We start from the raw sequence: 13,030 nt of genomic DNA, 5'->3' as shown, positions 1-13,030 counted from the left end.
TTACTGTTAAATTAAACTGAAAATAATCGTAATCAAGAAGAAAAATTTCTATAAAAATTAATACAGACAAATATTATTATATAAATTAAACAGATTTAAAGTCAGAAAATCCCTCACTCAAAATCCAGAGTAAAAATGAGCATCCCTCTTGAACTCTTTCCCTGGTAAGTGCAGCAAGATATAACAAAACAACATCCCTTTAACCTCTTTTACCCTGCCTGGCCAGTGCACATCTTCACCATCTCCCTACTTACCCACCCAGCAGCTGCACAACCCTCCTGCCCTTGTATCCCTCACTATAACCAAAGGAGAAACTACATGGTCACGGGGAAGATGCTTTGCAGTGAATAGGGCTCTGCTGCACTGGTTGTGCCATTTCCTTCTCTGCTCCTGCTTTTAAACTGGAGCAATGGCACTGTCTTGGCAAGCACTGAACATATAAAATCAAATCTTTCACTCTCTGCCAAGGCATTGCTCCTTCATCCCTCTGTCACAAAAACAGTTTACTGTGAACTGAATTGCAACTCATCCCTTTGATTTTTTACCATATACCCTTTATTACTATTTTCCCATATAAACCATTGTTAAATAACAACAGGACCTTCTCATAACACTCAAAATAATTGGCTATTTTGGATGATATTATCAAGACTGTTTAATGTGACTTGGGTGAGTGACTGTTATTCATGCAATTCACCATTAGCCCCTTGACCTGGATCATTGCTGGAGCAAGTTTTATGAGCTTAATTGCATTCCCCCCCTTCCTGTGTAAATTAGTCTGCACAAATAAAATTTCCTACTTATTGTGCATCATCTTGTTCACAGTTATCTTCTTCCCAGACATCATCTTCACAGTTATGAAAGTCTATTAAAAACCAGAACAAAACTCCAGTTGTATTTGCTAAACTGTATGAAGCTGAAAAATAAACCAGTCAAAGTGTACCAGCTATTGTTATTTTATTAAATGAACAAAAGGGCTTTTGTTGATCACGATTATATGTGACCAGACAAGGAAAAAAATTCATGAGAGATGGTGGAGACAGAGACTAAGAGCTACTACAGCATTGGAAATTACAAAGCTTACTGTGGGGGTCTATATTTGTTATAAGATGGGTTGTTATCTTCAATCTAAAAGCGACCTTGATAAAGTATCTTTTGACACTTTTACTGCTCCTTTAAATGAAATATTCCCTATATCTTCAAGAATCAGCTTGAGTGGAATTGACTCAGTAGCTCAGCTTTACAAAGACAGGGGAAACATTTTCTAATTTAAAAGAAATTTGAGAAAATAGTTCCATTCCCCTCTCTATTATCTCAGCATTCTGGAGCTTAGGTTCTGAAACATCAACATGCACAGTTTGCTTTACAATCCTTCTGCAGAAATTAGCTGACACCCATCAATGTAGATAACAGAAAGCAGTGGCATTAACACTTGAGAGTGCATTAATCTTTCCCAAATTAAAATCTGCACCACAGCATTTAAGATTGAGGCCACCATGGTTCAGTGCTGTTTGACCGCCAATTTTGATAAAAGTGTTTTAAGAGAGGTGAGACTTAGATAAATTGCCCATGGTTACACAACAGCAGCGAGGGTAAGTGCTCAGTCTATTGGCTGCCATCACAGTGGGGTGTCACAGGCTTTTGCATGTTTGCAGAAAGCACAAAACAGAAGGAAAAGCAATACATTACACTATATTTCTTGGAGGTGATATCAATATTGTATTTCATTGGTGGGAGACAAATATACTTTCACATTTGAGTATCTGAAGATAAAGGCACCTTTGGTTGTAAAACAAATGGATATTTTCCCCAGTTCCCAAGCCAGTCACTTTCTCTTGAGTTTAAATGCAATCTGCCTGTGCTGAGTGGGTGAGTTAATCTTCAGAGATAACACCCATATGTAGCTCTCAATCCAGGTCTCTATGAAATGAGCTTTCCAGTCAACACACAGTGAGCAAATCTTTTTTTACCACGTGGTGCAATTTGCACTGGCCTGAGTCCTGCTGACCTCAAGAGTGATGCTCAAAATGGACCTGGGTCTAAAATTCAGGCCGAGTCTCTCAGCTGAATCAATGCTAACATATAGAATATATCTTTTCTCTGCTTACCCTGTTGCAAAGGTTTTGAAATTCCTATTCTTGTGTTTTCAGAAAAAAACTCCTAGTAAAGTATTCAGAGATCTCTGAAAAAAGCCACAGTTGTCCCAGTGTTTTGAAACTCTTATTTCACTGCCGGACTGAAGAATGTCGAAACTCTGCATGACTTTCAGTCAGAATTCATTGAGTTCCTGGGATTTTTCAGATAACCTCAAAGTCCCACCATTTTATCAAATTTGTGTTCAGTCTGATTTTTTTTTCAGTCCAAGAGCTCAAATATCTCTGTAACATTATTAGTTATTAACAGAACTGAGAACACGTTTTATTTCTTGACCCCAAAAGCTGTACCCTAAGACTTGATTCTTGTTCTCCAACAGCTAGGATTTGCACTTGGATTATTTGTTTTCTTACGCTATTTTAATGTGTTTTAGTGAGGACAAAGCATTAGAAATTAGAAGGAGATAAAACACTGATTCATGTACTCACCTAACAATGAAATACACCATAAAATACAATCAGTCTGCTACTTCAGTTCTCTGCAAAATTAGAAAAGCAATTAAAACAATGAATTTAATTTCTTTTTGTACCATAATTATCACTTATGCAGAAGAGCAATCACTTCCAAGAGGTTAACCCAGAGAAATTGGAACCAGATTCCATGGTTGCTCTTTGCTAAGGGCTGGGAGCTGATGTCCATGGTGGAGATGTGACCAGAACGCCAGGGACCAAGTCCCTCATGCCAGCTCATTTCTGACTTGCCACAGCCAAATCATTTCACTGTCTCAGCATCAGGCCCTTCCACCTATGACAATATAATCATAACCCTACTTGCCAAATCTATGAGGGTTATGAAAAGGAAAAATCTAGGAAGCGTTTTGAGATCACAGAATCCTTAAGGTTAGAAAACTAAGATCACTGAGTCCAGCAGCTAACCTGGCACCACTGTGTTCACCATCAAACTGTGTCCACAAGAGCCACATCCAAATGCCTTTTGAACACTTCCAGGGAAAACCACTGTGAAATCATAACAGTATAAACTGTATGAAACAAGCTTTTCCAGGAGAAATTAAAGATCAGTTGAACCACCAAGAGTTAAAGCCCATGCCACCAGAGCTTTTGCCTTGGAAATCTTTTGCTTTCAACTGCCATCCTGTGCCAGTTTGGATTCTGAACCTCCAAATTGTGGATTCAAGCTCTTTTTACATTCTTTGCCATTTACTTTATTCAAGCATATGTGAGCAAATAAACCAAATTAGAGTAGCCTTATGTATAAAAGCATTTAAAATCCAAGTAATCAAGTTAAGACATTCATGCCATGAATGATGTGATGGAGTTCATCAATTGGCTCTACTACAACTAGGGTAGATACAATTAAAGTGCTATAAAAGATGCCTCAGCCCCTAAGGTTTACAGTGGCTTAAGTAATCAAAGAAAAAGAGGTGGGGAAAAACAAAACCAAGTGGAATTGAAAGTGTGTGTCCTTATATTTTAGGTGCCTCAAGATTTAAATCTCAGATTACTAGGAAGACACAAAAAATTTTGGGGTGAAAGCAGTAGCTAGAAACTCCTCTCTTCTGGGTGATAGAAACATGTTTTGTCAAAGCAGGGGACACAGGAGACAGACCCCTCTCCAGAGCTAGTGAAGGGCAGCAGAACAAAATCCCGGAGCAAAGTCCAGGAGCTACAAACTTGTACAAAATTCACCACCACCTCCTTCAGAAGCCAATAATACTTCCATGACCCTACTTGAAAATAAACTACCTGACTTTTTAGGAAGCTAAATCAAAATGAGAGGCTGTATTGCACATGGCTTCAAGCTTAGCTGAGGACATGAGAGCAAATAAACCCTTTGGTGATGGAGTTGATCATGTTATACAGGACACTACTAGACATTGCTGTGGTGATAAGGAAAAAAGTGAAGAAAAAACAAGAAAAATATTTTTTAAAGGGAAAACAGAGAAAATAAGAAAAAGAGATTGCTGTTTATCTTTTAGTTATAACATAGTCAGACACATTACATCCAACAACAGCTTAGAATTTTCTGTTTTTCTTGGGACTCTTTTTCATTTGAAAACCAAACCAAATTTAACTGAAAGGAATGAGTATTTCATTCTGTCTCCAGGGATCTTGTGAGCTCACAAGGCTGCTAGGGCCAAATGGTGATAATACAGCTCCTAGAAATAGTTTGGTTCAATCTGGAGACTTGATGCACAATATTAAAGGAGGGAGTAAAGCAGATGCTATCAGCCTGTGCTGATTAGACTGGACAATGTGACATCAATTATTATATTTCTGATTTAAAACCTTCCCGCTGATCTGACTAATCTGTGCTATTAGAGGCTTGAATAATTAGACAAACTAGGTTGAACATTAAGCTGAACTGTCCCTCTGAAGAAGTGGAGGATAAGGCAGAGGACTCCAGTCTTTGCTTTAGAAGCAGAGAGACAGCAGGACAATCCACCAAATCAGATAAGCAAGAATCCTACAGAAATGGAAACCTGGCTGATAGAACAGATGAACATCCATTGGAATGGACTGTGGTAACAAGAATAATTGGTAACAGCTGTAATTGTAATTTATTATTTGATTAGAAGTCTCAGCACATTAAATATTGTACTTCTGAGATTCGTTATCATCAAATGGAGCTCTGGCTGGGGTCTGACGTGGGGTGTGAGACTCAGAAGATGCAATTCGCATTTCCAGATGGATTTCCATACCCATCATGCCAGTCACTCCAGCAACACCTTATCTGGGTGGGACTGAACGTACTGGAGAAGACACACTGAAATTACAAAGAATCAGGACCGTTCATGTGTCCAAATAAGAAATTACTGTTCTGAAAAAGCAACTGGGGCTGCAGCCTGACCAGTATCTCTGTGCACCCCATAACACAGCACACGAGTAAGGACTTCAGGGCTGCTGTTCATACAGCTGCAGAGGCTGAAACCAGCCAGGAATCTGGAGTGACCAGAGACACTGCAAATTGTCTGCACATTAAGTGTAGTTCGTTAAATATAAATGCATAACTTAAAGACAAAAAAACTCACAATTCCCCATTGTATGGAAGCACACAGCTTCCTTTGAGCAGCCATGGATCCTGCAGGAACATCTGAGGCTGAATATTAAGCTCATTCAAGTTGCAAATAATGGTATTCACTGCAGTTGTGTGAAAGTGACCTGCATGTTCTTGATGCATGGAAGGTTGGGATGGAGTTGTTAAATCCAAGAAGCAGCTAGGGTTTAGAGATTTGCAACTGCACCAAAAGCACTGATAAAGAACAGTTGATTTCTCTCATTATGTAAAACATGGATGCTCTTGTCTTGGCCAAAGAGGTAAGAGCATAAGATTTCCTGCTACTTACAGGTCGTTTGGTTGAAAAACATTGTCCCTTTGCAGTTTGGTCTATTGGCAATTAAATAACAAATACAGGACATGTAGATGGAGTCAAAAACATTGCTGTGCTTTACAGCCTGCTTGTACAATAACTCTCTAGCTGGCAATGCAAAATGAAAAGAAAAAAATCCCAAATAAAAACCACAGAGCAAAACTGTAAAGCAGCAAAGCTCTGCTGATTTCAACAGAGCTGTGTGAATTTACTGAGGCTTCTGTCCCTTACTGTTTTGAAGCTTCTATAATTAACTAAGAAAATTCATTAAAAGCGTCTTCTCCATGCAAGGTTTGTTTCCCATACAAATTTTATGTCTCTTCCAAATCAGGTTCCATGTGAATGTGAAATTCATGCCAGAAACATGAGACTTTTTGGAGATGCAGGTAGAGAGGGAGCTATACAGAACACAAATGGGATATTGGGATATCCAACAGAAAATACCAAACAAAGATGTCTGCAAAAATTCTGTTGTGTTTTTAGATTGATTGAACACACAAAGAAATTGAATATGGTGTTTGTTAAACAGAGAAGGTTGTAGACTTGCAGAATCATTTAGGCTGGAAAACACCTCTAGGGCCATTGAGTCCAATCATCAACCTGGCATTGCCAAGGCCACCACTAAACCATGTCCTCAGGTACCATATCCACACCTCTCAAATACTTCCAGAATGGTAACTCCTCTACTTCCCTGGGCAGCCTTTTCCAGCCTTTGCTTGATTACCCTTTTGGTGAAGAAATTATTAATATCCAATGTGAACCTCCCATGGCAGATCTTGAGACCATTTCCTCTCATTGTATCGGTTGATTTTTGAGAGAGGAGACTTTTCCCCACCTGGCCACAATGGTTTTTTAGGTACTTGTAGAGAGCAATGATCCAAGCTTTTAGGTCAACAATTTCCAACTTTTAAATTATCACCTTGAGTAGTAGGATTTTTTAAGAAAGTAGTTTGAGATGAGATTACCTTTCCCACTGGTGCCTACAATAAACTTTCATTATTATTTGCATGAAAAATTACTGGATTTCACGATGCAGGACTTGAAAAGCTCAGGAGCCAGAGACACTTTCTTTAACCACTAAAACCAAGACACTTCTGGAGAACAGTATTTCTTACCATTTGCATATAAGCACATATTTACATCATGCTGAGAGCGACTGCTACCCATGAAATGAGTGGCACAGCAAAGCAACCACAATAATGACAATCTTTTCGTTCCATCACCTGCACCACGTCCCACTAATCTGTGTTTCTGCAATTCAAGCAAACATCCCAGGATCTGTCAATCTTAATATCCATCTCTGCACTCTCTCCTTCCCTGTGCTGGCTCAGAACTGTAACAGGTATCTATGTCTTGCCAAATGCAGAATTTTAATTTGAAATTAAAATTGCTGTTTAATATTAACGTAAATGCTTTTTTTTTCTTGTGCATGTAGTTTAAAATTACTTAATTAGACATTTGAATGTGAACATTGAATTATCTTAATCAAATCCCAGGCTCTGCAGTCTCCTTTAAAGCCTGATGGGCAGCACCCATGAGGTGTGTCATATGTGTTTGGGTTTGACTGTGAGGGGAACACAGATGCAGCTGTACCAGGACAAACCCAGTGCATCTCACACTGCTTTACATGCCTGCCACCACTGCAAGCACAACCACCCTGTGTTCCATGATAATTGCAACAAGGTTTTGCAAATCAATTAAAACCCACATTGTCTCCTCTCTGTACACAAACAGCACAGAAACACCATGTCTTTTTTTTTTTTTTTCCCCCAGCAATTCAGCCCTTCAAGTTACATTTTTGTCACCCTTTACCTCAATGTCCACATTGTGGCTGTCAAGCCAGGAAGCAGCAATGACAGCCACATCTCGAAGAGCCATCTTTCTCTCTCAAATAATCTAGTTTGCAATGGATATCTTTACCTACTATTCTTCTATTTTCCATCTCATGAGCTGCCATGAAATTGGCATTTAAAACTAATTGTACGGTAAAACCTGGCGGATTCCAGAAGCTGTGTCTGAGATTTGTGGTGAGGCAGTGGGACCAGATTCCCCCCTGTATTAGTTTTCTGTCTGCTACATAACTGTGAATGAGTGCTAAAGGGGATTATTAGGCCCCAGTGGTGAGATAGAGTGCATATAACTAATCTGCATTGCTTATCTCAAGCAGACAGTGGTCTGTCAGGACCTGTCTACATGCCCTCCATGCTTGTCCCTTGCCTTTATTGTCTTGCCGCTGCTGTTGCTGCTGGTGGCTCTCCTGTGCTCTTATAAACAACCAATTACTGCCCCAAACAGATGTCTGTGGCTATGATCAAATAATTCAGTTGGAGTGAAGAGGCCTTAAACAGGTCAATTCCATTCAGTTAGACATGGTATCTGAGCGGAGGCGAAAGGAGGCACTGCAGGGTGACCTGAACTTGTGAGTTATTGAGAGCAAGTAAAGTTAGGACAGCGGATAATGAATCAGCTTTTGCTGGTTAAAACTGTAAAAAATACATAAAATGAAAGCTGAAGAATTATTTAAAATCCCTTTTGCCACCAAAAACTGAATGGGTTTTTTTAATGGAAAAGTGAATTCTTTTACAAAGTACAACATTTTCATATTATGCATTTGAATTAATAAAAGACACATTCCTCCCTGAAATGAGCCATTAGTTTATAAAGTTAAAAATTTATATATAGAAACAGAAGAGCAGTGAGTAAGCTTGGTAGGAAAGTTTTAATTAATTCTGGTGCTGATGAACCATAATCTCCACAAAGAAAATTTGATACACGTGTTTTTGACAAAGTATGATTGCCATTAAAATCTTGTGCAAACTTCAGGGTTTATAGTTTGCCTGTTCAATAAATTTGTATTTAGCTTTTGTCTTCCTCAGTCTGCAGAGGAAACAATGCGTATCGGGCAGATGCTCAGGCATCAGAACAATTAATGTAGCCTTCAAAAAGAAAAAGCAAAAGGAGACCAGCTTTAAATCTTTTGTGGCTATGCACTCACCAACCACCCTACACATGATCATAAAAATACACGGTTGTTTGATGGGTTGTTATGTTAAGCTGTAACCATAACCAAAAGCCATGACCAAGGGGGTGAATTAGAGAATCCTTTTTTTGTCCTCTCCTGATTTTACAGCAAGATTTTCCATTCTGCACTGCTGTCATACAGCCACCCAAGCATAGTGGCCTGATCACTATAAATTCATTGGGGATTGGGCCCAGAGAAACAAACAAATTTCCTTGCAAGACTGAATCAATACTATTCATGTTCTGTCTAACTAAGATATACAAATATTCATATGCCTAGGTAAGGCTTAGCCAGCAAAAGAGGGTTGCAAACACTGGAGAAATCTGAGACAGTTTCACTCAGTTTGCCAGAAATGTCTCAAAAAACTTCTCAGACACCCCCACAACCAGGAGAGAGTCTTTACCCAAAAGATCTTATGATCTCTGTATATGGTTTTAGCAGAGATAGATATGGAAATGGTTTATGTAGAAGGCAGAGAGAAGCTGGATCACATATGAGGAAGCACTGGGAGGGATCATGCATAGAAGCAACATCTCTGGACCTTCAACAGCCTTTTTATCTCAAAGCAGCAACAAGTTGCACAGGGTTTTCATACTCTTTGGAAAGATAAATCCTGTAGCAAGGACAGGGGCTTTATAAGACCAGAAGATGAAGAAGCAGCAGCTGTAGGTGCCCTTTCATGGTAACTGAGGGCAAAACGAGAGGGAAACGAAAATTGGTAGGCAAATCCAGAATATTAAAATTTTGAGAGACTGGCATTTTGTATGCAGATGGAATAGACAGAGAGACAGATGTAAAGATAGGAAAATGGGAGATAAGAGAAGGACTGAGAAAAGGACAAAAGGCAAACAGGTCTTTGGGACTGGTAAGGCAACACTGGAGAAACATTATCAAGGCTGATATCTACATTGAAGGCTGAGTTAGAGACCCTAAAGAAATTATTTAATGTTTATTACCAATAAAGGTCTTAAAATAGGTTTAAAACTTAGTCTTGTGATGGAGTACAGTTTACTGTGGGGAGCTAAGCCATTGCTGAAAGGAAGAACTTTTCCTGAAGCTACGGTCCAATTTCCAGTTAATTCCTTGTTAATCTCAGTGTAGTCAGGACCACAGGCCTTAACTTTGGAAAAGGAGACAATATCTGGAAACTTCATGTATTGGTTTGAAAAGATAGGTGTCTGCTAAGGAAGGCAGGAGCTTCCCTTGAAATGGAAAAACATGTAAACCACCCCCCTCCTCCCAAATTATTATAATCTTGAAATCAAGGGGCTCTCAAGAAAAGATATGGGAATAGGAATTACTTCTTTAGTTCTTTACTAGGAAAATTAAAATAAAAATGCTGTAGTACAGAAAAAAACATGGACAGAAGCAGAATACAACCTGACAGCCTGTTGGTTAGGGTGTTGGCAGCAGCTCTCCTGGAGTGACAGATGTAGTTCTGTTGAAGAAATAATCCTGTAGAAGGGTGTAGTTTTCCTCTGAAGGTCCACTGGTGATGTAGATGGCTGAAGTCTCTCCTCTGGGATCCAACAGTGAAAGGCTGCCTGTGGTGTTCCAAGTCTCAGATTATATCCAGGTAGGAATGCTTGGCTCCTCCCCCTGGGTGGAGCATCTCCCAATGGGATGATGTCATTTTATCAGTCCTGCAGTGAGACTCAATGGCCCAATAACAGAAGATATCCCCTGGAGGGAGGATGGGTCATGGAAGAGATAAAGAACACTGCCACAGCTGGTTTTAACAAATGGTAATAGAATACTACTTTTGGTTACATCTTGCTCTGCAACCCAGGACACTTCACAACATATGTGATCCCAGGGCAAATTTCATAATAAAGAAACTGAGTGAACACCTGGTCCTTCAGTTTATTTTGTGCTGTTTTCTGCTAGAGCAACTCAGTATTCCTCACCTGCCTAACAAGGTTTGTCTAGCCAAGCATTCTCAGATACACCTGTACAAACAGCTGGTACCCCAGGTCACACTCACGATTTTCATAAAATAAACCCATGAAATTTACATACAGTTTTACAGACTGTTAACACACCCTGCAATTTGTACTTGCTTATCTCTACTCCATACATAGAAGACCTAATCTTTCATTAAAAATCAATATCCCCCAAAACACTAATTGTTGGTACTTCTCCATCAGCTAATTCTGATTTCTCATTAGGGGACACCTTATCCACAGTATCTGCTGACCAAAATAGTCATCCTCCATCCTTTCTCCATGTTATCACATTGAAAATAAGCTTAATTATTCTACTTTTCTTCTTAGACACAGACTTCCTATATTGGCAGCTTTTGAGGTGTGGTTTGATCACAAAAAGTAGAATATGTCACAAAATAGAACAGAACAGAAAAAAACATGGCCAGATCATGGAAAATCTGAAGAAGTATATTCCTCATTCACTTTCTTGCTGGAAAAACTGAAAGTACGAAACATGCAGTCTTCAAGTCTGGGATGAATTAAAAACATAAAATACAATCTTTAAAACCATTTTAGGTATTTTGTTATTAGCTGCTCCTCATCTTTCTAAATCTATCTGTGCTACTTTCCACCCTCATGATCAACATTGGCTCCTAACAGTCTAAACTGCTAAATTCAGACTAAACAGTTAAATTCAGCTAATCTAGCTGAGTGTTTCATTTTGGAGAACTATTCAAACAGCAACCTAATACATTGACAAAAAAATAAAATATTTGTGTTTTAACCCCTTTTGTAAAAGCCCTGGGAAAGATCCTGCACCTGCAGTGTTTTCCCACATCCTGGGGCAATGCTGCAGCTCCCATGCCCTCTGCAGCCTTCCAGATAAATCGACACCATCTTCAGATATTTAAGGAAACAGCATCAACAGAACAACCTATTACTTAAACAAGGGACTGACCTGCAACACCTGCCCAGTGCTGTGCTGCATTAACCTTACCAGCTGAAAGCTCTCTGCTTGAAACACTTAGGAACTCTATTAGTCACAAGGGTAGTCAGTGAAACACAGTGGCCCAGAGGATGACTCAAATAGCTAAAACCACAGGTGACATTCTCTGAAGTTAAGAAAAGCTTCAGCTGAAGGAGAACAAGAACCAGGAAATCCTTTCCTAGTGCCATGATTTAAAGGAAAAAAAAAGAAAACTCCTAGGTGTAGAGTCAATTGCTGAGCTGGTGCACAAACATTGAGTCAAAGTCTGCCTTACCTTTCACACAGAAGACTGCAAATGATGCAATCACCTTGGGCTCTCTTTCAAGCCCGTTTGTAGAATCCTCTACGGGAACAGGGCTCCCACAGATCACAGCCAAATTACAGCTGCATTTCAATGACTTGCAGCTCCATTATTTTTCCCATACCAATAACAGCACGCATCTACGCATTGCCAGGCCATGATGTTGGAAAGATCAGTTCTGCCTTCAACAGCTGTTTGCATCTTTGCTCATGTCCATATTAAAACTGGCTTTTATACAACCAGCCCCTGCATAAAACCACCTGCTGGATGGATACTCTTGGGCCACTCAAGTACTCTTTTACAAGATCAACACCAACAAGAAATGGGCCAGAATATTTCTTTACAGCACAGGTGAGACCTGAGATACTGTTCACAGAAGGCACTGTAATTCAACTATTTGCGCACTTATCGTCAAAAGTATCAAGAGTTTATTCAAAAGTAATTAAACAAGAGAACACCTATGGGGAAATACTAAATTCTCATAAGGGAGCATGGGCCAAGTGACAGAGCAGAGACCAACTCAGAAGTGCAGGCTCCAAGAAAATAAAATTAGCAAATAGCATAAGCAGAACAAACCGATTTCTGTTCTCTCAAGACTACCATAAATCTGGCTTGGTATTAGTCTAGAATGGATGGGAAGAGATTCCAGACAAGTAATGCTAGCTGATCCCTGAAGGGTTTCCAGTTTAGCACACAAGTAGGTGTATTCTCAGCCCAGATACTCTTAGAAACAATCACTGTACCACTGGTTTGTGCTGAATAACTAATTAACCTTAGCTTCAGCCCAAAGGAGGTAAAAACCACTCAACATGCATTTAGCAGTGATAAAAATCAATCTGTAAAAGAACAGATGTGGCCCCTGGTTTGGTTGGGATATTTCTAAAATATTAAACAATCCTTCCTGTAATATAAATAACAGGAGCATAATTGAATTAATATTGACGAATAGTAATTGCTCCTTGTTCCTCAAGTCTGCCTTTTATTAGTGGGAGGAGTGGTGGAGGTTATTGTCTCTCAAAAAAAAATAAAAAAAAATCCTGAGGCCTGGAGGCACCTTTTCTGCCTTATTATTATTGTAATAATGAGGGCAACTGATTTGATCTCTCCTTACACAATACTGCAGCACAGCGATGGCTAAATAAACAGCCAAAGTCCTTTTGTCCCTGTGGGCTGTTTCTCGGTAATTAAAATCAATAGGATCTTTCTCGGAGGATCTCTTTAACCTCATAGAGCTACACTGTTCTGAGCAGCCAATGTAAAACAAACAAATGAACTCACAGACCTTGTTGATGGGGAAAATAAAATACAAGCA

The 13,030-nt window shown here is 39.4% G+C and overlaps 1 long non-coding RNA gene across 1 annotated transcript in view; it reads right to left on the bottom strand.

Annotated features, from left to right (window-relative positions):
* The window catches only part of LOC147652905 (uncharacterized), a 66,084-nt gene extending 56,035 nt beyond the window's left edge, over positions 1-10,049 (bottom strand). Inside the window, exons 1-2 of the long non-coding RNA XR_015287049.1 lie at positions 9,885-10,049; positions 2,583-2,632 (exon numbers count right to left, since the gene is read on the bottom strand). This is a non-coding gene — a long non-coding RNA (uncharacterized LOC147652905). The remainder of the gene's footprint in view (positions 1-2,582; positions 2,633-9,884) is intronic.
* Positions 10,050-13,030: the final 2,981 nt, after the last annotated feature.

This window comes from Cyanistes caeruleus, chromosome 5 (assembly GCF_971803275.1).
Source record: "Cyanistes caeruleus chromosome 5, bCyaCae1.hap1.1, whole genome shotgun sequence".
In the NCBI taxonomy this organism is placed as follows: domain Eukaryota; kingdom Metazoa; phylum Chordata; class Aves; order Passeriformes; family Paridae; genus Cyanistes; species Cyanistes caeruleus.
This window is presented reverse-complemented; position numbering and strand designations above follow the sequence as displayed.